Source organism: Giraffa tippelskirchi, chromosome 1 (assembly GCF_054371585.1).
Source record: "Giraffa tippelskirchi isolate mGirTip1 chromosome 1, T2T-mGirTip1v1.2.pri, whole genome shotgun sequence".
Lineage (NCBI taxonomy): Eukaryota > Metazoa > Chordata > Mammalia > Artiodactyla > Giraffidae > Giraffa > Giraffa tippelskirchi.
Window position 1 is genome coordinate 185,763,544 of NC_137275.1, and position 27,328 is coordinate 185,790,871.

At 43.0% G+C, this 27,328-nt stretch overlaps 1 protein-coding gene across 2 annotated transcripts in view; it reads right to left on the reverse strand.

Moving 5' to 3' along the window:
• LOC145538615 (dynein light chain roadblock-type 1-like) overlaps nucleotides 1–27,328 on the reverse strand; it is a 518,123-nt gene that overhangs the window by 413,588 nt on the left and 77,207 nt on the right. The window contains exons 4-6 of one of the 2 annotated variants that reach the window (XR_014077101.1): nucleotides 18,417–18,621; nucleotides 17,876–18,005; nucleotides 6,888–7,042 (exon numbers count right to left, since the gene is read on the reverse strand). The gene's annotated coding sequence lies outside the window, so the exon portion shown is untranslated. The remainder of the gene's footprint in view (nucleotides 1–6,887; nucleotides 7,043–17,875; nucleotides 18,006–18,416; nucleotides 18,622–27,328) is intronic. The other variant, XM_081570951.1, reaches the window with a different exon arrangement.

Below are 27,328 nucleotides of genomic sequence, written 5' to 3' on the forward strand. Positions count from 1 at the left end.
GGATTCTTGCCTGGAAAATCCTGTGGACAGAGGAGCCTGGCGGACTACAGTGTATGGGGTCACAAAGAGTCAGACATGAATGAGCGACTTTCACTTTCACTCCATTATATCCATCTTTTATTCAGTAAAATCTGCCTCCTACATAAAGACTTGTGGGTGTGAGTGAGTGTTTACACATCTGTGTAACTCATAGGAAGAGCATGAGTTCCATGCCTGAGTCCATACGAGATGGAGGAAAAATAGAGAGGATCCACAACTCATTTGGTGACAGCACAGGCTCAGGGACTGTGGGAATGTATGTCCTTCAGGGATTTGCAGAAGTCTTGGAGAAAGCATTGGGCTCCTTCTAAACATGGAACAAAAGTTTATGCCAATCTTATCTCAGATAGGTGCACCAGCTAACTTCCAGGGTAAGGACATGACACATGTTCTTAGGACCCTTCTTCATGTGAGCTCCCTGCTGGATGGAACACAATCTAAAAAATACCCAGTCCTGAGTTCCCCCTTTTCCTAGCTCACCCTCATACATCAGTGCAGTACATGCACACACATACACACACACACACACACACACACACAGAGCATAGCACAGCACACAGACTCAATACCCACGAGCCTCTCCTGAGCTTCTTGGAAGTCTCCCAAGTCAAGGGGAACTCACCATGAAGCTAACAGAGTTTAAGCTTCAGAGCTTCTCACGTCCATGATCCATTCCAAAGTTCAATATCCAAATTTATTCACAAAATTCTGTATTCTTTTTCTTAAAAGATCACATTAGCCTGAAGCACCACAAAGCTTGAATCCACCTCTACTCTAACAGCTTCAATCAAACATCTAGCTCTCACACCAGGCTCTTCTCACTTTGAGCCACACACAGACTCTGCGACCATGGGGTTCTACTCAGGAATAAGCAGGTGGGTGTGCACCTCACCAGACCCCTCCATTAAGAGCAAGGTACCTGGGCTTTCCAGATGGCACTAGTGGTAAAAGAGCCTGCCTGCCAATGAAGGAGATGTAAGAGACATGGGTCCAACCCCTGGCTAGGGAAGATCCCCTGGAGGAGGGCACAGCAACCCACTCCAGTATACTTACTTGCCTGGAGAATCCCACGGACAGAGGATCCCGGCGGGCTGCAGTCCATGAGGTCACACAGAATCAGACACGATTGAGCAACTTAGTACACACACACGCACCTGGACCCCCACCCCTGCCCTATATGTCTGCTGACAACATGGAGTCATCCTCCTTTGTTGTCATGGTTACGACTTTAAAAAATTCCCCATCCACAGGTAGTAGAAAAAGACAGGCCCTAGAACATCATCAGAGACAAAGTCAGAAATCCATGGTCACTTTTTTTTCTCCTTCCCTTCCCTCTATCACTATCTCTTCTTCCCTCTTTCATCTTAACCACTCTACATCCTCCAGGACCATCTCCCCCCGCTACATAGCTTTAAGCACATCTGCTTAAAGATACCTGCTTAACAGATACCTACGTCTCAACATAACAAAAAGTCATCTGTCCAAACACATCTGAACATCCTCCTGCTTACCTCCTGCAAAAGAATAACACAGCTTACTTCCTTGGCATTCAGTCCAGAGACCATGGAAATACAAATTTCTTCCTCTGTGTTCACCCCACATTCAATCAATTACAAAGGCTTTTCCATTTTCCTTGGAAACATGCCTCCAGCCTGCCCACTCCCAGTCTGTACTGTGACCACCTATGCTTGGGCCTGGACTATTGTCCCTGGCCTGGCCACCCTGGCTCCAGCCCCACTCCCCTCCAATTCATCCTCCCACCCTGAGCCAGGATGATAGCTCTAAGATGAACATGTAACTCTGATTCCCCCATGCCCTCTTCAGTGGTCCAGCACTAATCACCACCATCTGAGCTTCTTTGTTAGGCATCGGAGGTCTTCCAAGATTCACCACCACCACCACCACCACCATCACCCCATCCAGCAGCCTCGACTCTCACTTCAGCCTTCTTAACTCCCTCTGGTATCCCATCTTCCATGACTGTTATCATTTCCTGTCTCCTGGTTATTTCTTTATCATAAGGTGCTTTGTGCCCTTCCTCTATTCGCATTCTATTTATCTAGACTTTGCTGATGCCCAGCACACCCCCTTCCCAGGTGGAAAGCTCATTCACTCCCTCAAGCACTGGTTTTCATTTGTACCATTGCCTTTTTTGCACCTAGTAGTCAATAACAGCTGTGTAAATCACACATCGCTGGGGGTCTCCTGGTGCTTATCATTAGCTTAAACCCCAATTTGTGGCCAGTGGAAATCCAAAAACCAACTTTAGATTTCTATGAATTCCTGGGAAGCTACATCTTCATGGTCACCCATGGTTATGGGCTTTTCCCTTTACTGAATGAATAGAAGAAAAAAATAAATATCTCCACAAGGCATTAATGGGTATTGACTACTCTAAACGTCCTTAGGCCATCCACACCAGGAAATTTCCATTACATCTTCACCCCCAGGGAGTCCACCGACTAACAGCCACTCCTTGGCTCCTCCTCCTGCCTCCTCCCCTAGCTTCTCCCATCAGATTCCCTTTAGGAACCCCCAATTTTTTCCTCCTTTATTGTGCAAAACCCTGCATCATGGTCTGACAGCCAAACTCTGCTGCACGATCACAGTCATGCCATGAAGCCCACAAGACCCATCTCTAAGGCTGTAAAAAGCAAAATTAATTCCCTTTCAAACTGTCCATCTCTTCCACAGACTATGCCCTCCCGCCAGCAGAACAGGCTTTATTCACCTTGATATCCCCAGGGTTTAGCATAGCATCTGACACATAGCATGCCTGCAACAAATGTTTGCTGAGTTAATAAATGAACACATTCACAAATGATTCTGCAGCCAACCCCACCCTCACTATCTGGTTGCTTGACCCTCAGAAGAAGTGATACAGCATGAATGGAGGACGGAAGGCTGGAGAAGGTGGGTTCAAAATGGTTCAAATTTCCTTCCTGCTTCCTCCTGAACCTCACATCCCCCTGCTGAAGACTGGCCTCTTTCCCATCAGATGCATTATCTCTGCCACCTTCAGTGGTGGATCAGCATATTTCTGCATGAAATAAATGTTATTTTCTGGTGTACCCAGGTTTCATTAGTCTTCCTGTCAGAAAGAATCAAAGAAGATGCGATGAGAGCCTGGCAGAAAGGGGCTTCTTGCTTACAGCAGGCAGAAAAGGCTCATGGTACCCAAGGAAAAAGAGAGAGGGAGGGAGAGAGACGGAAAACTCACTTCCTCATTTAATCAAGTCGAAACACGGATTATATGAGGTTGAAAAACAGTCACCTTGTTCTCGCCCCAGTCTCTTGCTCTGTCTGGAGCTATAAAACCCTTTGCGATTTTATCTTTTCATAAACTTTTATTGAATCTGATGTTCAAGGGGCCATGGAAGATCATCCAATTAAACTCCTCCCACTAATCCTACTCTTAAACCCCAGCACTAAACTGATGGGAGATTAAAAGCTAATAAAGATGACAAATGAGAGGTGATCTGCAGGTTGATAAGGGAAATGGAGTCCGGTGGGGACTGGCCAGAAATGAGCCAGGCTTGATTCTAGAAAACCAAGGAGTAGAGAGGGCTTTCACGGTAGCAAATTCAAAGAGCTCTAAAAAACAGCATAGATGCCCATGGCAAAGTCCTGCTCGGTGATGCTGTGATCCTGGGCTAAGACACGCTGCCCAGGACTATGTGATACAGCAGGAAGTGGGTTGGACTTGGCACAGACAACCTGGTCTGAAATACCAACTTGCTGTCACTAACTGTGGGACACAATGGAACCAGAGTCATGTTAATTTGCCATTCCTAATACAAATACTATCATAACAACAGCCATACAGCAGCCCCTTGTAGAGCACCAATCACATGCCAGATATCATCATATGAATGTAAGTCACGTCTGAGTGTGAAAGGAGTGTTACCCCATTTTACACACTGGAAAACTAAGGTTCAGCAGCAGACAATTTCCCACAGTCCCACAGTTAGTGGCAGAGTCAATATTACAACCCTGTATTTCTGAGAAAATAATCCCACTTCATGTGGTTGTGTTGATGATTTAATGATGGTTCTGGGTTCATTGTAGCCACCCCCAGGTAACTTCTTTCCTCACCTTAGGGCTCATGCCTTGGAATTTTAACATCTCAAAAGAATCCATATATTCCTCACCACCACCATTCCAAAATGCAATTTTTAACTACGGAGTAAGTGAAAATTTGTTAATATCCATGCCAGATAGTTTATATCAATTTATTTAATCATTCCACAGGCATCTATGAAAACCTTTCTTTGACAGACTCTTTCATAAATATGTATCAAACTAATCCTCACATCAGCCCTGAGAAGTAGGAATTATTTTCTCATTTTAATTAATGAGTACACAGAGGCTTAGAGAATCTGAATGATTCTCCTGGGATCACAAAGCTAATAGTGACAGGGATGAAATTCAGACCCACACGGACTTGACGCTTGGGTCCGACTTCTCCCTCTGCTCCATTCGGCCCTGATTAGTATCCAGTCTAGTGTGTAGGAATGAGACCCATGACTATACGGGATAGACACACTGTCATGGTAGTTTCCCCAGAGGGCATTTCAAGAATGGATTCATGGAAAGCATAGCATTTCTCTTCTGGGCTTTCAGAGGTGCTGAGTTGTGGATGTTGCAAAAAGGGACATTCCAGGTGAAAGAACAGTATGAGCAAATGTAAGAGAGGGAACAATGGAGCCTTTTGGGGAGGTTTGGAGGACCCCAGTTTGGTTGCATTCTGTATATTTCAAGAAGAGAAGACATGACATTTAATGAACGTTGGGTGAAGTCAGGAGCACCTCGTGTGCTCCTGGAGAAGCAGTAAGAAGGCAAGTTAAAAGCAGCCTATCGCACCATCTTTCCTTCCTTCTCAAGGGACCACATCATTTGCTGTTGTTATTCAATCACTAAGCCATGTCCAACTCTTTGTGACCCCATGGACTGCCAACGGAGGACCACATCATAGGCCACCTAAAAAACAAACAAGTATGACAGCTCTTCTCACAGTTGACAGAAAAGGCAAATTTCCAGGGTGGAGTAGGAGGAGGAGCTGGAAGTCAGGAGACAGGGTAGGGTTCAGCCACTCCCAGCCCCCACCTGCTTTCATGTGTCCCTTTGTTCCTAAGGAGAACAAAAGAGTTGAAGGAATGAATTCTTCTCCTGGGTAATTCCATCAGCACTTAGTGAAGAATTCACATTGGCTTAAACCACCAGGCCTCTGCAGTATTCTGAATCATCCTAGCCCACGTGCGCTTGACTCTTAGCGAGGAATGGTGTGACAGTTAATTCTATGTGTCGACTTGACTGGATCAGGGGATGCCCAGATCTCTGGTAAGATGTCATTTCTGTGAGTGCCTGTGAGGTTGCTAATCCAGAAGAGATTAGCATTTGAATTTGTAGACTGAATTGAACAAAAAGGTAGAGAAAGATTCTCTCTCCCCTCATCCTTCCCCCCAGCACACACACCCCTGCCTGACTGCATGAGCTAGAACACTGATCTCCAGTTGCCCTCAGTCCCCAGGCCTTTGAACTAACCCATCAGCCTGCCAGGGTCTCTAGTCTGTACATGGCAGATTGTGGAAATTCTCCGTCTCTATAATCACTTATAATATGAGCCAGTTCCTCATAATAAATGTCTCTCTAGATATGTTTGTGTTTGTTTGTGTATGTATGCACACATAGATAGATGAAGATGGAGATGTGGGTGGGAAGATGGAGATGATTGTGGAGATGAAGATGAAGACAGAGATGCAGATGTGAATGCAGAGATGGGATAGACATAGAGAGATCCTATCAGTTCTGTTTCTTAAGAGAATCCAAACACAGATTTTGGTATTAAGATTGGTTCTAAATAGATGGAATTCTAAGGATGAGTTTCCTGAATTGGTTCTGGGGTTTCTTGAACAGACCCTCTTATCTCATTAGATTTAGAGACTGATGACTCTATTTCCAGTAGTAAAAAGAGCACTGAGAGTTCATAACAAACAAACTACCTTCTTCTGAGGCTCCACTAGGTACCCAGTTCATTCACTCCTACAATCTCATTTTTTCATCACAGATATACAATGTAGCTTTGATTAATCTCACTTTTCCAGACAACAAAACAAAGCCCAAATAAGGCTCAGAGAGCAAGAGACTCAAGGACACACAGCTGGTTCAAAGTCTCTTTTGTCAGTATGGACTTTTTTCACTACATCAGTTGTTCTCAGTCCTGGCCAGTCATTAGAATAACCCAGAGACCCCACCTCAGGCAAGTCTCTGGCAGTGCAGACCAGGCTTTGGCAGATTTTAGAAGCCCCTCAGGCAATCTGATTTGCAGCCAAGATTGACAACCACTGAGCAAAAGTTGCTTTTCTCAAAGACAACAGCCTTGAGTCCATCCACCGCAATGCCATCCCCCACCTCAGCCTCACCTACCAAGCAAACCCAGCCCATGCCTGACTCTTTTTACAAGTTAATATTCATTTCATCACATTTAATTAACACAGGGAGACTGGAGCTGTCTCAGCATTGCACCCAGCTAGCAGGAGCCCGTGCCTCCCTTGGAGTTCAATCACAACACTGTCTTACACAATTAGCTTCCTTATTCCTGATCTGAAGGGTCTGCGCCCATAAATATCAACCAATTTTATTGATATTTGTAATTAAAACCACCAAACGGGTCACACTCGGTTGAGCAACTTTGCAACACACACATCCATAATGGGAACATGAGCATATTTGTGTGTGACATTCGATAGATCATAATCCTAGGCATTTCTCATTTTCAGAACATCCTGTGGGTACCAGCTAATTAAGGCCAGTGTGTCTCCTGGGACAAAGGCATTCTTTCAACATACCTCTTTGATTGTCTTTGTTCCTGAAGTTTTAGGAAATCTGAGGGCTCAGAAAGCGGGGAGCAGGCTAAAAACCACAGGGAGCAAACAGAAGCTCTCCATCTGACCTTGCCCATCTGTCAAGTTCCATCTTACCACAGCTTCTTTTTTGCAGCCTCCTAAGGGGAAAAAAAAAAAAAATTAACCAATGGCAATAAGAAGGTGGCACTAGTGGTCAAGAAACTGCTTGCCAATGCAGGAGACAGAAGAGATGCAGGTTTGATCCTTGGATTGGTAAGATCCCCTGGATGAAGGCATGGAAACCCACTCCAATTTTCTTGCCTGAAGGACCCCATGGACAGAGGAGCCTTGTGGGCTACAGCCCATTGGATGGCAAAGAGTTGGACATGACTGAACTGACTTAGCACACACACCAAGCCTCCCCAGAGGCTCTAAGTCTATTTCTCTAGGTTTTTCTCTCTTGGCTTGACTCGCCCCTTCCATCCATAAAATTAGGTGGACAAAGGCTGATTCATCCCTTGGTTCAAAACTTTAGTAGCTAGAGTGTTAGGTGCCAACATCCAGTAGCACTATGTTCTTATCTCTGTGTTGTCCTAGTTGTAGCTACACCCACAGGTTGTTTGGGATCCTAATTGGGTGGATTTTACCAAGAAATTACCAACAGGGTGATCCATGAGCTGGGTGGAGATCCAGAGCAAAGCATTGCTACTGGTTAAGGAGTAATAGGCATGTTTGAACTTGGAAAACAAAATGAAGCAGGGCAAAGGCTACCAGAGTTTTGCCAAGATAGCATACTGATCATAGCAAACACCCTCTTCCAAAAACACAAGACACAATTCTACACATGGACGTCACCAGATGATCAATACCGAAATCAGATTGATTATATTCTTTGCAGCCAAAAAGAAGGCAGGAGGAGAAGGGGATGACACAGGATATGATGTGGTTGGATGACATCGCCAACTCAATGGACATGAGTTTGAGCAAACTCTGGGAGATAGTGAAGGACAGAGAGGTCTGGCGTGCTGCAGTCCATTGGGTCGCAAAGAGTCGGACACGACTGAGTGACTGAACAACAACAACAGTTAGTATAATAGAACAGAAGTCATGGCCACTCACAGGACCAGCAGAGGCCCAGGTTATCAGCTCCGTTCACCTCTCATCTTCCCTTTCAAACCTCATCACTCACATATACCCAGGGAGATTTAAGACCTCTTTTCCCAAATCCCCTAACAGCACTCTTACAAGAAACAATCAGTCTTCGAGAGAGTTACAAGGAAGCCATTCTATCCCAAAGGACAGGCTCTTGAGTGCCACGGTGGGAGGATTATTCCTCTGGTGACTTAAAATACATCCCTTCATTTCCAAACCCCTCAAGGGTAGAAGGTAATCCAGGGGCAGCAAGAAGACTAGTGGAGAGAGAGAGCAGAGGGATGGATGAAAGCAGACTGCTAGGCAATGTTAGAGTGACAGCATTTTTACTGTGTAATGACTGATACCCTACCTGCTTTCCCAAATGATCTGAGACAGTTACAGTAATAGGCTCATATCCAATAAAGCCATTAACATAGAAATAAGGAGGACATATAAACGTCTGAAGAGGTTGACACTGAGTAGCCAAGTTTCCCATTATCCCAAGAGCCAAGGTAGGAACAGTGGGTTTAAGTGAGAATGAGGTGTTTCATTGATCACAAAACAACTTACTCTATTACTAGGGGTTAACAATCCAATCTGCGTTTAATCTTTGATTCTTTGGAACCAGATCTTTCTCTCTCCTGCTGCCTAACTATGAAGAGTTTCACAGTCCAGCAAGTATCTCACCAACCATGGCTATGAAAAGGCATGAAATCAGAGGCTTTGAGAGCCAGAAAGGACTTTCTACATCACTGAGGAAAGCTTTCTACTAAGTTCAGGCATTCTTTTCAAAGCAGCTGTATCAGAGTTGTACAGCATCTACTTGAATACCTCTAAAGACAGGGCACTCACTATCTGATAAGGTATTTCTCCTGAGAGTCCATTCTACAGCTACACAATTTGCATCATTAGTTAGAAGTCTCTTTCTTAGATAAAAACAAAACCCATCCCTTTGGAAAAAACTACCAGTCACTTCCAAACCTGACTGAACTTCAAAATTACCTGGGATGCATTTGAAAAGAGATTCTGGTACGAGTATTAATTTTAAGAAATTATCAATATTATAAATATTAAGGAAACAGTGTGACATTATCTGCTAAAGCTGAGCACATGGCTTTACAATCCTCCTCTTGGGTGCACATCTAACATAAATATTTGCACACACACACCAGAGACCAAAATATTCTCAGCATTATTCATGACAGTCAAAAACTGCAAACTAAAAAAAGTCACAGCAGTAGAATGGGTAAATTTGGTTGTATTCAGAAAATTGAATATTCTATAGCACAGCTGTCCAAAAGCATTTTCTGTGATGATGAAAATGTTATGTTCTACTGTGTCCAATATGGTAGCTTCTTACATGTGGCTATGAAAATGTGGTTCATGCCAAAGAGGAACTGGGTTTTTAATTTTATTTCATTTTAATCAATTTAAATTGAAATAGCCACATGCTCCTAATCACTGCTGCATTGGATAGCATGGTGTAGTGAACAGAACGGAGGAAAAGAGAACATTCTAACTATGTGTAATAACATGAATGAATTTCGTCCAGTAAAAGAAACCAGACCCTAAAGAATGAATACAGTGTGATTGCTGTTGTTCAGTCACTAAGTCATGTCTGACTCTGTGATCTCATGAATTGTAGCCTTCAAGTCTCCTCTGTCATGGGGTTTTCCAGGCAAGAATACTGAAGTGGGTTGCCATTTCCTTCTCCAGGGTATCATCCCAACCCAGGGATCGAACCCATGTCTTTTTCACTGGCAGGTGGATTCAGTGTGATTACATTTATAAAAAGCTCAAAATAGGTAAAATTGGGCTAAGTGTTTCGAGATGAAAAATTAAACCACAAATTTAGTGGTTCAGGCTTAAGTGGTAAAACTTTGGATGGGAAGCAAAGAGTAGAATCACACGGTAAACTTTTGGAGACTCAGTTCAGTTCAGTCGCTCAGTCATGTCCAACTCTTTGCAACCCCATGAACCGAAGCACACCAGGCCTCCCTGTCCATCACCAACTCCTGGAGTCCACCCAAACCCACGTCCATTGAGTCTGTGCTGCCATCCGACCATCTCATCCTCTGTCGTCCCCTTCTCCTCCTGCCCTCAACCTTTCCCAGCATCAGGGTCTTTTCCAATGAGTCAGCTCTTCGCATCAGGTGGCCAAAGTATTGGAGTTTCAGCTTCAACATCAGTCCTACCAATGGACATCCAGGACTGATCTCCTTTAGGATGGACTGGTTGGATCTCCTTGCAGCCCAGGGGACTCTCAAGAGTCTTCTCCAACACCACAGTTCAAAAGCATCAATTTTTCGGCGCTTAGCCTTCTTTATAGTCCAACTCTCACATCCATACATGACCACTTGAAAAACCATAGCCTTGACTTTGGAGACTGGCCAGGTCCTATTTTTTAGTGATGACACCAGTGTTCACTTTGTGATAAATCACCAAGGTATTTTTTGTTGTTGTTGTTTGGGGCACTTACCTACATGTGCTTTATATTTCACAATTTTAAAAAATGATTAAAATATAAATTACCTTTGCAACTTTTCTGTAAATCGAAAATTATCCCCAAATTAAATATTTATCTTTTTAAAATAGAGATTTTCAATGCCCTACTCCAGATTTGTTGAATTAGAGTTTCTAGAAATGGGTCTAGGGATCCATATTTTAAAAAAACCCTGGGGGTTGGAACTATACCCAATATGTTGTAATAGCCTATATTAGAAAATAATCTGAAAAAGAAAAAACATATATGTGTGTGTGGTTATTGTTGTTGTTTAGTTGCTAAGTCGTGTCTGACTCTTTGCGATCCCATGGACTGTAGCATGTCAGGCTCCCCTGACTATGGGATTCTCCACGCAATAATACTGGAGCTGGTTGCCATTTCCTTCTCCAGGGGATCTTCCCAACCCAGAGATCGAACCCACGTCTCCTGCGTGCCCTGCATTGGCAGGCTGATTCTTTACCTCTTGGCCACCTGGGAAGCCCCATATATATATGTGTGTGTGTGAATCACTCTGCTGTACACTTGGAACAAACACAGCATTGTAAATTAACTATACTTCAAGTAAGAAGAAAAAAAAAAGCCCTGGGGAAATTCTCTTGCATGTCCAGATAGAGAAGCATCGCTTTCTCCTCTGTGTGGAGACTCCTCTCCAAAGCTAAATGGCCCCAGAATCTGCTTCCATTCCTAGAATGCTTCAGTTTCCACTCCCTGAACACCCAAAGTCCCCTAGAGAATCACTGTGGAGAATGACCTACCAAACTCCCTGGCCAGAGCATAGCACTGTAGCTGCATCCTTCACACAAGCCGGCAGCCATTTCAGCTGTTGACAGCTGTGTGGATAGCTGGAGAAGGATGGAAGGGGAGAAGTCCTGAGGATGACTAACAGGTAAGGTGAACTCTGATGGCTAAAATAAATCTTAAGAATCTCAATGCAATTGGGGGAAAATTCGGGAGACCTGGGTTTGATCCCTGGTTGGTAAGATCCCCTGAAGGAGGGCATGGCAACCTACTCCAACAGTCTTGCCTGGAGAATCCCCATGGACAGAGGAGCCTGGAAGGCTACAGTCCATGGAATCACAAAGAGTCGGACATGACTGAGCGACTAAGAACACAGCAAAGGACACATAGTATAGCCTCTTAAACTCCCACTAGATTCTTCTATGTCAATTTTTGCCCTCTGCCCACATTTATTTGTCTTTACATCATGTAGACCAATTTTCACTTGCACAAATCAATTGCTAATCCCAATACAAAGCTATAGAATCAATTGCTAACATTTCATTCTAAAGCTACTTAAAAATTCTACATTTCGCAATTTTATTTTAAAACCATTTAAAAACATACAGCAAAAGTTTTATGTATGGCATTTTACTTTTAAAATCACTATAATATTCCACTGTGCTATTGACATTTATAATATTAAATATAAATTTTATCTCAATAAATAAAATATATTTACAATAGAAACTTAAATTAGTCAGTTTGTTCTTTAACTGGATGCTGAGGTATATAACTGAAATGCTCTAACTTTTATTTTTAATGCATGTTTTCTTCGGAGGAGGAAAATCTTTTCAAATATCTTACCCCCACTTCTGTTCTTTATTGAGTAAGTTGCATTGGACATCATGAGGCTTTTTTTTTCTGGTTTTATTGAGAAATCATTGTCATACATCACTGTGTAAGTCTAAGGCACATAGCATGATGATTTGATTTACATACATTGTTGTTGTTCAGTCTTTCAGTCGTGTCTCACTCTTTGCAACCTCATGGACTGCAGCACACCAGGCTTCCCTGTCCATCACTATCTCCTGGAGTTTGCTCAAACTCGTGTCCATTGAGTCGATGATGCCATCCAACCATCTCATCTTCTGTTGCCCACTTCTCCTCCTGCCCTCAATCTTTCCCAGCATTCGCATCAGGTGGCCAAAGTATTGCAGCTTCAGCTTCAGCATCAGTCCTTCCAGTGAATCTTCAGGGCTGATTTCTTTTAGGAAATCAAATCAACCGTTGACTGGTTTGATCTCCTTGCAGTCCAGGGGACTCTCAAGAGTCTTCTCCAGCACAATTTGAAAACATCAGCTCTTTGGTGCTCAGCCTTCTTTATGGTCCAACTCTCACATCCATACATGACTACTGGAAAAATCAAAGCTTTGATTATAGCCTTTGTTGGCAAGGTAATGTTTCTACTTTTTAATATGCCATCCAGGTTTGCCATAGCTTTTCTTCCAAGGAGCAAGTATCTTTTAATTTCATGGCAGCAGTGATTCTGAAACCGAAGAAAATAAAATCTGTCACTATTCCCACTTTTTCTCCAGCTATTTGACATGAAATGATGGGACCTGATGCCATGATTTTTGTTTTTTGATGTTGAGTTTTAAGCCAATGTTTTCACTCTCCTCTTTCACCCTCATCAAGAGGCTCTTTAGTTCCTCTTCGCTTTTTGCCATTAAAGTGGTGTCATCTCCATATCTGAGATTATTGATATTTCTCCAAGCAGTCTTGATTCCATCTTGTGCTTCATCTAACTCAGCATTTCGCATGATGTACTCTGTATACAAGTTAAATAAGCAGGGTGATAGTATACAGCCTTGACGTACTCCTTTCCCAATTTGGGACCAGTCCATTGTTCCATGTCTGGTTCTAACTGTCGAATCTTGACCTGCATACAGATTTCTCAGGAGGCAGGTAAGGTAGTCTGATATTCCCATGTCTTTAAGAATTTTCCATAGTTTGTTGTGATCCACACAGTCAAAGGCTTTCGTGTCATCAATGAAGCAGAAGTAGATGTTTTTCTGGAATTCTCTGGCTTTTTCTATGATCCAGTGAATGTTGGCAATTTGAATCTCTGGTTTATCTGCCTTTTCTAAATCGAGCTTGTACATCTGGACAATCTCAGTTCATGTGCTGTTGAAGTCTAGCTTGAAGCATTCTGTCATTACCTTGCTAGCATCTGAAATGAGTGCAGTTGTACACACATTAAGAAAGGATTACCCCTATAGGTTCAGCCCAACATTCATCTCTCACATAGATAGAATGAGAAGAAACAAGGAAAGGAAAAAGGAAAAATGTTCTCCTTGTGATGACAATCCCCAGAATCCACTCTTCTGACTCCTCTCCTATGTACTGAACAGCAGCGTTAGCTATAGTCACCATTTTGTACACTACATCCATGGGACTTATTTATCTTGCAACTGAAAGTTTGTACCTTTTGACCACTTTCTTCCATCCCTGCTTCCTACACCCTCTGCCTCCTATAACCACAAGTCTGATCTCTTTCTCTATGACTCTGGTTTGCTTTTTTTTTTTTAATTCCACATGTAAGTGAGATTGTATAGTATTTGTTTTTCTCTGTCTGATTTATCTCACTAGCACAATGCCTTCAAGGTTTATCCATGTGCCAAAAATGGTTGGATTTCATCATTTTTATGGCTCTATAATATTCCATTGTGTGTGTACATATATATATACACATATATAAACACTCATCTTTATCCATTCATCCAGTGATGGACAGTTAGGTTGTTTCCATGTCTTGGCTATTGTAAGTAATTCTGCTATGAACATGGGGGTACAACTATCTTTTCAAATTCGTATTTTTGTTTCCTTTGAATATATTCCCATAAGTGGAACTGCTGGATCATGATATAGTGCTATTTTTAATTTTTTAAGGACCCTCTATACTGTTTTCCATAGTGACTGCACCAATTTATATATCCACCAACAGTGTAAAAGAGTCCCTTTTCTCTACATGCACACTAATATTTGTCTCATCTTTTTCATGATGGCCATTCTAACAGTTTTGAGGTGATATCTCATTGTGGTTTTAATTTGCATTTCCCTAATGACTATTGGTGTTGAGCATCTTTTCAAATATCTGTTGGGCTTCTGTATATCTTCTTCAGAGACATGTCTATTCAGGCCTTTGGCTCATTTTTAATTGGGTTATTTTGGATTCTTGCTATTGAATTATATGAGTTATTTATACATTTTGGATATCAATCCCTTATCAAACATGATCTGCAAATATTTTTCCCACTCTGTAGGTTGTCTTTTCACTTGGATCGTTTCCTTTGCTGTGAAGAATCTTTAATTTGATGTCAGCCAACTTTTTTGTTGTTTTATTTTATTGCTTGTGCTTTAGGGATCATATCAAAAAAATTATTACTAAGACTCATGTCATGGAGTTTTATTCCTATATTTTCTTCTAAGAGTTTCATGGTTTCAGGTCTTGCATTTAAGACTTTCCATCCATTTCAAGTTGAATTTCATGAATGATGTACGACAGGGTTACACCTTTGCTTCCAGTTTTATCAAGAAATAGTTAACATATATAACCACATAAGTTGAAGATGTACTGAACAATAGTTTTATTTACATACATTGAGAAATTACTACCACAATAGATTTAGTTCCCATCCATCATCTCATATGGATACAATAAAAAGAAAAAAAAAATTCTCCTTGTGTGAAAACCCTTAGGATCCAATCTCCTTTAACAACTACTGGTTCTTTTTAGAGAAGATCCCAGAAATTACCAAAAGAAAGCCTGATCTATCCAAGTGACAGCATTATCATGCAGCTACCTCATCTTCAATAAGTTTCTAAACATGATTGTGGCAATATTACTCTTCTCATATGTATTTCCTTTTGATTTTATTATTGGAGTATAATTATCTTACAATGTTGGGTTAGTTTCTGCTGTACAACAAACTGGATCGACTATATGTATACATATATCCCTCTCTCTTGACCCTCCACCCCCCCATCCCACTCCTCTAGGCCTTCACAGAGCACCGAGCTAAGCTCCCGGTGCTACACAGCAGCTTCCCATTACTCATATTATTATGCCACTTCTTTATCCAGAGAGGAAACGAGGCTGATTACCATTATAAATCTATTATTATACATTAGGAGATGAAGCAAGAGGCCAGAAGTTAGTGATTTGATTTTTTATAAAATTTTTAAAAATCAGACATAATAACAGGATCTCTTCCTCTAATACGTGGTGCCTAAAATGATTTCTAAAGTGAAAAATATATTTGAAATTATTTTCATTGGACTTCATTATAATTCAGAAATTCTGTTTGATCAGAAAACTTATTGCATATAAAATTGTTAAAACCGTAACAAAAAATTGTACTTTTCACTTTAAGCACTACATTGCTTGTGCTTTCATTAATGTCAAAGTTATATATTTTGATCTTTCTATAAAACCAGCACATGAATTAATAGATACAATCCTTATGATCAATGTACATATTATAAAATAACCTATCACAAGAAATAGTTAAAATGCAAACTGTAAATTCTTTATCCCTTTTTCTTTATCCTTTCTTGAGTCTTTGAGTAAATTTCTTATTCCTTCCGATCCACAGTTTTCTCACATGTAAAATCACATTAATAATAGTATTTGCCTTATAGAAAAGATCTTAGCCTAACACTTGGCACAGAACAGCAATTTAATTCTTTCTTATTTTTTTCCTTCCTTCCCTCCTTCCCTCTCTCCTTTTAAAATAGAGATTTGGGGACCTACATACAAGATTATTGTTCGGGATAAAATTATACAATACTTGTGACAGCATTTGTGAAGTATAAATTAGTACCTACCTTTTTAGAAATTATTAGATTTGGACCATAAAGAAGGCTGAGCACCAAAGAATTGGTGTTTTCAATTGTAGTGAAAGAGAAGACTCTTTCAGAGTCCCTTGAACAGCGAGATCAAACTAGTCAATCCTAAAGGAAATCAACCCTGAATATTCATTGGAAGGACTGATGTTGAAGCTGAAACTCCATTACTTTGGCCAACTGATGCGAAGAGCTGACTCATTGAAAAAGACCCTGATGCTGGGAAAGATTGAAGGTAAAAGAAGAAGGGTGCGTGCGGCAAAGGATGAGATGGTCAGATAGCATCCAATTTGAATACATCCCAGGAGACAGTGGAGGACAGAGGAGCCTGGTGTGCTACAGTCCATGGGGTCGCAAAGAGTCAGGCACAACTTAGCAACTGAACAACAACAAATTACTGTTTAGAATGCTTAAAACTTCAAATATGTAATTAATAAAAACTAATATTCATTGATTATCCAGGATGTTCTAGGGACTCTTGACTACTTTGCAGGCATTATTTCATTTAATTCTCATAGGAACCTAGTGGAACAGGTACTATGATTTGCTCACTTTCACAGATGAGGAAACTGTGATTCAAAATGCTAGTTAATATAGAGAAGGTCATGTGCCTAGTAAGCGGTGAAGTCAGGATTGAAATTCAGACACTAAGAGTACAGAGGTTTTCCTCCTAGCAAGTGTGACATGCCACCTAAATAGTCATTGCATTTGCCATCATGTCACTAACTGCTGTGATGAGGGCCACTGCCTGTTACTCCAAAAGCTTAGGCAACAGGTGTGTACACAGCAGCACACAAGCAAGGTTATATTTAATTTAAAAGATTCTATGAAATTCTTATGGAAAAAGAATCTCATCTGTTCCTGCTGTCCCAAGCCTCAGTTAACCATCAGACTATGGTCATGTCAAGTTGTAAGTCTTTGGTGGATCCGCTGGGTGGCCCAATGCATGAGAAGTGCTTGTTTTTCCTATGGCCTGCTTGCTCCCATCCACCCTGCAATGAAGTTTGTCTTGCATTCAGTTAGCTGCTTCCTTCCAGCCCTTCCATTGGGTGAGCTTTTCCCAGATCAGTCCCAGCAAAGCCACCAATGCTGGGGGCCTCTCCACCTGTCCTTTCCTCTTGGAAGCTACAGGTATCAGGAAGGCAGGGTTGAGCAGGAGGGGCAAGATAAGGGATTCCTCTGAGAGGCAGGTGATGGATTATACCCTAGCCAGACACCTCGGAGGGCTCATTCTAGGAAAGTCAACAAGGGCAAGGAGCAGCAGGTAGTAAATAAACAATCATGTCTCTCCTGGGACCTTCAAATCAACTTTGAAGCAAGTAGGTGGGATCACCACTGTGCCCAAAGCCAAAGCCTCTATGGACACCACAGTCACATGCCTCCTAGAGTCTTCTATCATGTGGCCAATAGGCAGCTCCATAGGTGGGGTGGGTTTTTTGTTTTCTTGTTTTTTTAATGGTATATTATTTATTTATAAACAGAGGACAATTTCTTTACAATAGTGTGTTGACTTCTGCCATCCATCATGGGCATGTTTCCTTATTTCCATTTTTAGAGGAAGAAACCAAGGCCAAGAGAAGCGTTGGGTCTCTAGGCTGCATCTCCCGGCCCAGCTGTGTGCTGTTACAGCCACAACACCAGCTGCCCTGATGGCCTCTGTCAACAGACCTGGCCTTAAAGTCATGAAAAGGTCCTGTAAAGACCCACTGGGGAGTGAACAGAGACTAACCTTCTCTAGGAACAGGGAGAACTCAGATAATGCCAGGAAGCAGGGCTTTGGCAATTATGGTGGCCTCAATGGCTGGCTTCCAAACACCATAGCAGGAGTCCAGTTGAGTTTAGAGCATCAGGAAAATCATCTGTGAAAAACATGGGGAGAGAAAGCCAGACTGCATGGAATAACATTCAGAGAAGGCAGAGCAGGATATAATTAAGCTGAATTGTGTAAGCGCTGTCATGCTTTCTAGAGAGAGGGGTGCCAAGGTCTCGTGTTCCCTTCCACTCCAGGCAGCCCAGAGATTTCCACCTGAAGGTCGCCCTCATTAACACTGCCCAGAAGAGCCATCCCTCTCCACATCCAGCTGTTGCAATCATAGGACCATTAGATCCATGAATAAACGCGTGCGTGTGTGTGTGTGTGTGTGTGTGTGTGTGTGTGTGTGCACGCGTGTGTCAGTGCACGAGGGCATTCAGGTGGGTGTCTGTGCCCCAGTGCGGGTGCCTCTGCATCCAGACATGATCCATTTGCTTCTGGTAGTTTATGGGCTTACACAGTCAAAATTAATGGAATCAAGTTGAGACTCAGATGACATCACGCTGGTGACTCACATCTTGATAGATGGATAGATCCAGCCCTCCTCCACCCTGTATTCCTTTCAAGGTAACCTTGATTTGTCACACAGCCTCCAGGGAATGCCAAGAAGGGGACTTTCTCATAGACATTTGGCTTGGCCATCCACAGTTAGCAATCGTGGCCTGTTGGGAGAAAAGGAGGGCAAGGATCAAAGGTCAAGGCTAGTCTGCCCCAGGGGCCGAGGGGTGAACTAATTAGTGGAGTCATCCATTGCTGGGCCAGCCAACATCCTGCAGAGGAGGGGACATCCCAGGGGCAATCTCAGTGTAGACTGCGTAGCTCTCACTCCCTGGACATGACCTTTCTTCAGCAATATTTATCTTGCGCAGCCTTTCCCCCTGGAAAGTGGACAGGTATTGAGGAGGAGTAAATGGTGAAAGCAACTGGAGAGCCTGGCAACAACAGAACAGGGGTGCAATTATGCAATCATTTCCGCTACTCGAATGTCTTGAAGGGAAGTTTTCATTGGGAAAATGCAAAGAAGAGAGGATGACTCACACTCTATTGAAACGCAACTTGCCCCTGAATGTGTGTCCAGAGGTCAGATTGACATGGCTGCACAACCTCCAGTTCTTTAAGTCCAAAGGTAGCCACCAAAACCTTCTCTTCCTTCTCCCCCTGCCCAGCATTTTTCCTCCTTGTGCCAGCTCCTTCCTCTGCCTGGAGCTTGCAAAGGTATTCCGCCCTACAACTTTAACTGCAGACACAGGGCCAGGTTTTGGGGGAGGGGTTGTTGTTGCTGTTGTTGCTGCTTTCATTTTGGGGTTTTTTTGGGAGGGGATATAATTGCTTAACAATATTGTGTTACTTTCTGCTGTACAACAGAAAGTATATATATGTATATATGCATATACATTTATATATAAAGTATATATATATGTATACATATAATCCCTTTCCTCTTGAACCTCCCTCCTGGCACCCTCATCTCAACCCTCTAGGTCATCACAGAGTGCTGAACTGAGCTTCCTGTTCTATACAGCAGCTTCCCACTAGCTATCTATTTTATACATGGTAGTATATATTTGTCAATCCCAATCTCCCAATTCATCCCACCCACTCCCCCCCCACCATGTCCACACGTCAAAAAGACACGTGTACCCCAATGTTCATTGCAGCACTATTTACAATAGCCAGGACATGGAAGCAACCTGAATGTCCATCAACAGGTGAACGGATAAAGAAGACATGGTACATATGTGCAATGGAATACTACTCAGCCATAAAAAGGAACAGAATTGGGTCATTTGTAGAGATGTGGAGGGACCCAGAGACTGTCATACATAGTGAAGTAAGTCAGAAAGAGAAAAACAAATATTGTATATTAACAAGAATATGTGAATTCTAAAAAATGGGACAGACGAATCTATTTGCAAGGAAGGGTTGTTAGAGACAACCTTGAATAGAGACAAGGTCAGGTTTAACCAGGGGCTTCCTCAGTGGTTCAGCGGTAAAGAATCCACTTGCAATGCAGGAGACATGGTTTCGATCCCTGGGTCGGGAAGATCCCCTGGAGGAGGGCTTGGCAACCCACTCCAGTATTCTTGCCTGGAGAATCCCATGGACAGAGGAGCCTGGTGGCCTCCAATCCATAGGGTCAAAAAGAATCGGACACGACTGAAGCAACTGAGCACACACAGCACGCAGGTTTAACCAAGCAATCTGGGTTCTTTCAAGCAAGCTGCTTGTCGGTTTGTTTTTCAGAATGATCTGGCTCTAGAAGCCCACCCTGTCTGAGTGAGCATGGGGCAAGCATCAGCCTTTGGGGCAGTCAAATTTGTCCTCAACAGTAGGTAGACAGGACATAGAAACTTTGTCTTCCAGAATTTGGAGATCTCTTATTGACCATCCTGTTCACTCTTCTCTCCTGACAGGTGGGCACACAGAAAGATGAAATAGTCACACAGATAGAGTGAGTGGCGGATGAAGGATGAGCGCTCTGGGCTCCCAAGATCACCAACCAGGAGTGCTTCCTCTCATCCTGCTCTAGATTCTTGAAGCTCTCCTCCCTCTGCTTAGCAGGTATGCTAATACTACAGCCTTTGCAAAGTATAAGGTGCTCCCTTCAGCAAATCCAGAAGAATGTCAAACCCTGTTTTACTAGCAAAGCAGGGAGCAGGTAAATTATGTGAAGATGAGCCCCAGGGGATATGTATAAGGTAAGGGACATGTCTATGTCATGCACAAGATCACTGACCAAGGCAGGAAGTCTGTGGATTCCTCTCCTTGGAGATCTGGCTCCATCACTCCACCCTACATCTGAGAATGGTTCTTACCACTCTGAAGCAAGATGGCAACCTCTGCTCTTCCTCTAGCGGACAGAATCATCAACAAGGTACGTGTCCCCAGGCCCTCTCATTTCTTCTTCCCACCATTTGGTCACCACTCCACTTCAGCCTCAAATGTCGCATGAGTCTCTGCCTCTCTGCTGCTCAGGATCTCTGATCCGAAATCACCCCCACCCCATTTTCCCTGAACCTCATCCCATTCTCTGCACCGGAGCCCATCTCATGTGTCAAAAATCCCACTGTGTTTCTCAAGTCCTACATCCTCCCTGAAGTCTTCCTTAGTCCCTCCACTAAAGCATGTATTTTGCCTTCTCCCTGTGTTTTTAACCCTTTGTATGCCCATCATCATGGGATAAGTGGTTCAGTCCAGAATAGCATTCTTGAAGGGAAGCTCCTAATGTGACTTAGCCATCTATAGAGGCTCTAGAATGTTAAGTATGATAGTCAGTAGCATTCAACTGGGTCACCTAGAACCACATACGTACATTTCTTTCACTTAGGATTTTTCTAGCTTTTTATTTTGTTATTGGAGTATAGCCGATTAACAATGCTGTGATAGTTTCAGGTGAACAGCAAAGGAACTCAACCATAGATAAACATGTATCTATTCTCCCTCAAATGCCCCTCCCATCTAGGCTGCCGCACAACATTAAGCAGAGTTTCCTGTGCTATACAGTTGTTCCTTGTTGGTTGTGTGTGTGTTAGTGACTCAGTCATGTCTGACTCTTTGCAACTGTAGTCCGCCAGCTCCTCTGTCCATGGGATTCTCCAGGCAAGAATACTGGAGTGGGTTGCCTTGCCCTCCTCCAGGGATCTTCCCGACCCTGGGATCGAACCCGAGTCTCCTGAATTGCAGGTGGATTCCTTACCATCTGAGCCACCAGGGAAGCCTCTTGTTGGTAATCCAGTTTAAATATGGCAATTTTTATGTGTCTATCCCAAACTCCATAACTATCCCTTTCCCCTTTCTTTCCCCCTGGCAATCATAAGTTTTGGAAACAACAAATGGATTGGTCAAAAATGAACTTATGCAAACTCTGAAGTCATACCATGCTCGTGAACATAAGCTGCTCAGAAACAGAGCTCCCCTCTTCTGTCCCTCATAGCATAGCATCACATGCTTCTACCTCTTTTAATCCAAATGCAATTCCAGAAAAATTGACCAAGGACTTGTTATAGGGACTGTGCTGGGGTAAGCAATAAAGGGACTTAGAACTTGGTTTTAAGGTTCCCAAGCCTTTTCAGACAATAAATAAATTTATCTCCAAATGGGCTTCCCAGGTGGCACAGTGGTAACAAATCTGCCTGGCCATTGCAGGAGGTGCAAGAGATGCGGATTCGATCCCTGGATCAGGAACATCCCTGGAGGAGGAAATGGCAACCTACTCAATATTCATGGCTGGAGAATCCCATGGACAGAGGAGCCTGGTGAGCTACAGTCCATGGGGTCATAAAGAGTTGGACATGAAAGCACAGCAGCACGTTATGGATGAAAAATGCACCCACCCGCAGGGATATTTTCATTTTGGCAGAAAAATCCTGGTACCAGTGACTCTCAACCCAAAAGAAAAGACACCCAGTGCTGGCTATTCAGATTCTGGATAGACCAGTCGATGACACATTTGGGACAAGAGCTGCTTTTTGGTGTCTTCAAGTTTTTTTAAGGTACCACTTTACTCTCTTATACATCACTCTTCCCTGGATGTCGGCCACTCTGACCTCCAAGCACACACCGGTGAGAGAAGGCCCTGCTCCATGCAATGACTGCACCTAGCATTCTTTATTCCTTTATTCCCTAAGATGGTAGTCAAGAATGACCCTCAGGGGCTGGACTCCCAAAAAAGCTCTCTCCAAGGGCAAGCAGGACACCCACCAGGTGCCTCGCCCTCAATGCAGCCCCTGCCAACCGCTCAGTCCTCTGATTACAGGAAGAAATTGCTTCCTCCTGCTTCCTAACCAAAGCCCTCCTCTGACCCTAATAACAGGGCTGGTGAAATCAGCAATTCCATTTACACAGCCAGAACCACACACACTAAAATCAGCAGGTCAACCACAGAGCTGCATTTAGCAAAGGCAGGTAAGATTTAAGAAGAGAAATGACTTAGAATGGTGTGCAGGGAGGCGTTCAGCCATGAACTTGACTTCATAATGTTGTCCAAAGCCAGCGCTGATGATCAGTTTTACGCTCCTTGATAATAATACCAACATTTAAGGTGCTTCTATCATCCTCCATAATGAAGTTGTTCTTTTCTAAATTTATCATTTATGAGCACTCTCACCCACAGCATCTCATTTAACCCTCACAGCAATCCTATAAGGTGAGTGCTGTCATATTCCAGAGAAAGACAGTGCAACACTGCAAAGAGCACAGGCCTTAGAGGCAGAGCCTGAGCTTCAATTCTAGCCCTGTCTTTCCTCTGGGCAATTCTGCCCCTCAGGTAATAAAAAACTCCACTTGAATGCTTTCTGGAACTTCAGCACAATCAGGTGCTCGGCTCCTCTCGGCCTAGGAGAGTCTTAACACTTCTTGTTTAGTTGCTAAGTTATGTCTGTCTCTTTTGAGACCCCATGGATTGTAGCCCTCCAGGCTCCTCTGTCCATGGGATTTCCCGGGCAAGAATAGGACTTGTGACAGTCCAAGTTCTTAGGACTGTGACAAGGAGGTGTACTGGGGCTTTGTTCTTTTAAACGTGCACCTGTCAGTAGGCCTGCCTTCTATTAAGGACGCCCAGGTAAGTATCCTTCTCTCTGCTGCTAATGACTGTTTATTGTCCACTGTGGGTGTGGTCACAACAGACCATTGGTCTGGCAAGCTCATTCAGGTCAGAAAGAATGCCTTTAGAGCAATCACTCTAAAACTAAACTCATCTTCACAGGAAAACATCCGGCAGCATCCAACTGTCCCAACAATTCTATACCACAGCTCAAATTGTTAGCAGGGAATAGAATGTGTCAATAATGCATCTTGGCGGTTTTAACCAGAAAGTTACATTGCACAGAATTTAAAATTCTAGTGGGCAGTATTTCTCAAAGTGTGTTTCAAGGATTCTCCCCAAAGGAGATCTGAAATGGGTTGATTTGTGTCCCCCTTAAATGATAAATCGTAGTGTTAACTCTAAGCTTCCCTGGTGGCTCAGTGGTAAAGAATCTGCCTGCCAGTGCAAGAGACATGGATTCAATCCCTGAGTCAGGAAGATCCCCTGGAGAAGGAAATGGCAACCCACTCTCAGTATTACTGGCTGGGAAATCCCATGGACAGAGGAGCCGGGTGGGCTACAATCCATAAGATCTCAGAGTTGGACACAACTGAGCGACTAAACAGAACAAGTGTTAATCCTGGTACCCACCTGTGAACGTGACCTTATTAGGAAACAGGGTCTTTGTAGATGGAACCAAGATAAGATGAGGTCTCAGTGGATGGAGTAGGGTGGGCCCTAGTTCAATATCACTGGTATCCTTAGAAGAAGAGGAGAGAGACCCACAGGGAGGGCACTTGATGTGACGGGGCTGCAAGCCAAGGGAAAACAAGGGCTGCAGGCACCACCAGATGCTAAGAGAAAAGCATAGAACAGGCTCTCTCTAAAAGCCTTGAAGAGAGCACGGCCCTGCTGACACCTTCATTTTGGACTGCGGGAGAACTGTAGGAGAACTGCTGTTTTAAGTCACTCAGTTTATGGTATTAAGTTGCAGCCATCCCAGGAAACAATGCAAGGTCTACATAAGCTTTTAAAAATGAAGAGCTCACCAGTGCCTTTCAACCCAGGGAAATTTTTGTTAAATATCCCACCATAAACCAGTTAAATCATAATCTCTGAGGGATGGGTATTTTTAAAGTATTTCTTTAGCGCACCCAGGAGATTCTGATGCACAAAACAAAACTGAAAAATTTCCTTACCTATAAAATTTCCAGCACTGCTTATATGCAGTGGATTACTTTACTAAGAGAAGATATTTAGGATGCAGAATTTCTCAAGGTTTTTGGACCACAGAAACTTTTTTTAAAACATCTTCTTCAAGACACACATGTAGCAGATTGGAAAACACAACTATCTTTTATTGGGTTTTTTATAGTCTTGGTAGGTGAATGGTAACACCTGCTTTGAAACCTTCCCAGGCCAAAATTATTACTGTGAAGCTCTATATTACAGAACTTCTTCTTTCACTTGTGTGTTCATGTTCCAGAATAGATCAGGTCTTCTTACAGAGGAAGTGTGAAAGTACTGGGTCCATTTAGCCAGTCACATTTCTTGAGGAGACCCTTGTATTATTTTCATTTAATAATCCTTGAAACTGTCCTCTGTCTAGTTGATTGCTAAAGAATACGGCACTGTCTTTAAATGCTAACACTGGCTAACTGTGCTCATTCTTATCAAGATATGATTTCAAATAGGCTGTGCTCAGTCTGTGTCAGACATAGTTACAAAAGTATTGTGTGTGTGTGTGTGTGCACGTACAAACCTAAATTTGTTTATGCAAGATGTCCCAAAGCTCACGCATTCCATTATCTCATTAAACAAGTATTCTTTTTTAATTGAAGTAAAGTTGATTCATAATGCTATGTTAGTTTCAGGTGTACAACAAAGTGGTTCATATATGTGTGTGTGTGTGTGTGTGTGTGTGTGTGTGTGCTGTGCTCAGTAGCTTCAGTCATGTCTGACTCTGCAACCTTATGGACTATAGCCTACCAGGCTCCTCTGTCCATGGGATACTCCAGGTAAGAATACTGGAGTGGGCTGCCATGCCCTCCTCCAAGGGATCTTCCCAACCCTGGAATTGAACCTGGCTCTCCTGCATTGCAGGCGCATTCTTCATCTCTGAGTCACCGTGACATCTATCTATATATATATATATATATATATTATATATAGGTATAGTGGAGGACAGGGAAGCCTGGTGTGCTGCAGTCCATGGGATCACAGAGTCAGACACGACTTAGTGACTAAACAACAACAAACAACAAATATATAAAATATATGTGTATGAAGTCTTTTTCAGGTTTTTTTCCATTATAGGTTATTATAAGATATTGAATATAGTTTCCTGTGCTATGCAGTAGGACCTTGTTTTTATTTTTTATCTCTTTTATATATAGTAGTGTGTATCAGCTCATCCCAAACTCCTAATTTATCCCTCATGCCTCTTTCCCCTTTGGTAACCATAAGTTTGTTTTCTATGTCTGTGAGTCTATTTCTGTTTTGTAAACTTTTATGGCTCTCAAATCAGAAAAACTTGTACTACTGTTAAGCAAAATTTTAATCTTTGAACATTGTTAATCCTGAGATGATTTTCCTCTTCACACTGGCCATGAGAATCTTAAACTCAACATCTTATCTCTAGAAATCACTGATAACATAAGACATGCATCTGTGTGTCCAAATACCATTTTGGATGACTTCAGCTATTCGCCATTCAACTCATACAACAAGCATTCCTTTGCTATTTCTGGGAAGCATTGTTACAGCAGGAAAAAATAAAAAAGGAACAAAAAATGCCGAGACTCAGCTTCTGAGCTTTCAGAGGCAACTCCTGAATCTCATAGAGGAGAGAACAGAGGAGAAGATACATTTTTAAGTCTCCACTAGCGTGTCCGTATCAAATGCCACAGTCCTTAAGGGATCATGGCATAAAGTTTATGCTATAAATTATAAATTTGGAAGCTACTGATAAAGTGCCAGACTACCCTGTTCTGACCAGCTGGCTGGAGGATGGGAGTGCATGGGGGGAGGAGAGGGGACATGCTGGTGAATATACAGACTCCATTCTGCAGCTTCCCAGGTGGCACTAAGGGTAAAGACCTGCATTGCCAGTGCAGGGGACATGAGAGACATGGGTTGGATCCCTGGGTCAGGAAGATCCCTGGAGTAGGGTATGGAAACCCACTCCAGTACTCTTGCCTGGAGAATCCCATGGACAGAGGAGCCTAGCAGGCTACAATCCATAGGGTCACAAAGGAGTCATACTGAAACTGAAATGACTTAGCATAGCATAGCATATTCTGTAGCCTGCCCTCCCCCTCCCCCAGCCCAAAGCCAACAGGACAATAGATCCAGAAGAAGCAGAAACCTGGGTGCAGCCTAGGAGGAGCTATTCAGGGGGGTCCCCCACCTCTCCTGTCTGCATGCCAGAGCAGCCCCACAGCAGAAAGGGCCTGGGACAGTTCCCTGAGGTCTGTCTAGAGTGATGGAGGATCAGGTCCCAAGTACTCCTGTTCTCTTATTTCCTTTCTTTCTTTCAACTGGCAGATAATTACATTACAATATTGTGATGGTTTTTGCCATACATCAACATGAATTGGCCATAGGCATACATGTGTCCCTTCCCGTATGAGCCCCCTCCCACCTCCCTCCCCACCCCATCCCTCCAGGTTGTCAATGAACACCGGCTTTGGGTGCCCTGTGTCATACATCAAACTCCCACCGGCTATCTATTTTACACATGGTAACACATATATTTCAGTGCTACTCTCTCAATTCATCCTCTCCTCTCCTCCTCCCACTGAGTCCAAAAGCTGTTCTCAATGTCTGTGTCTGCTTTGCTGCCC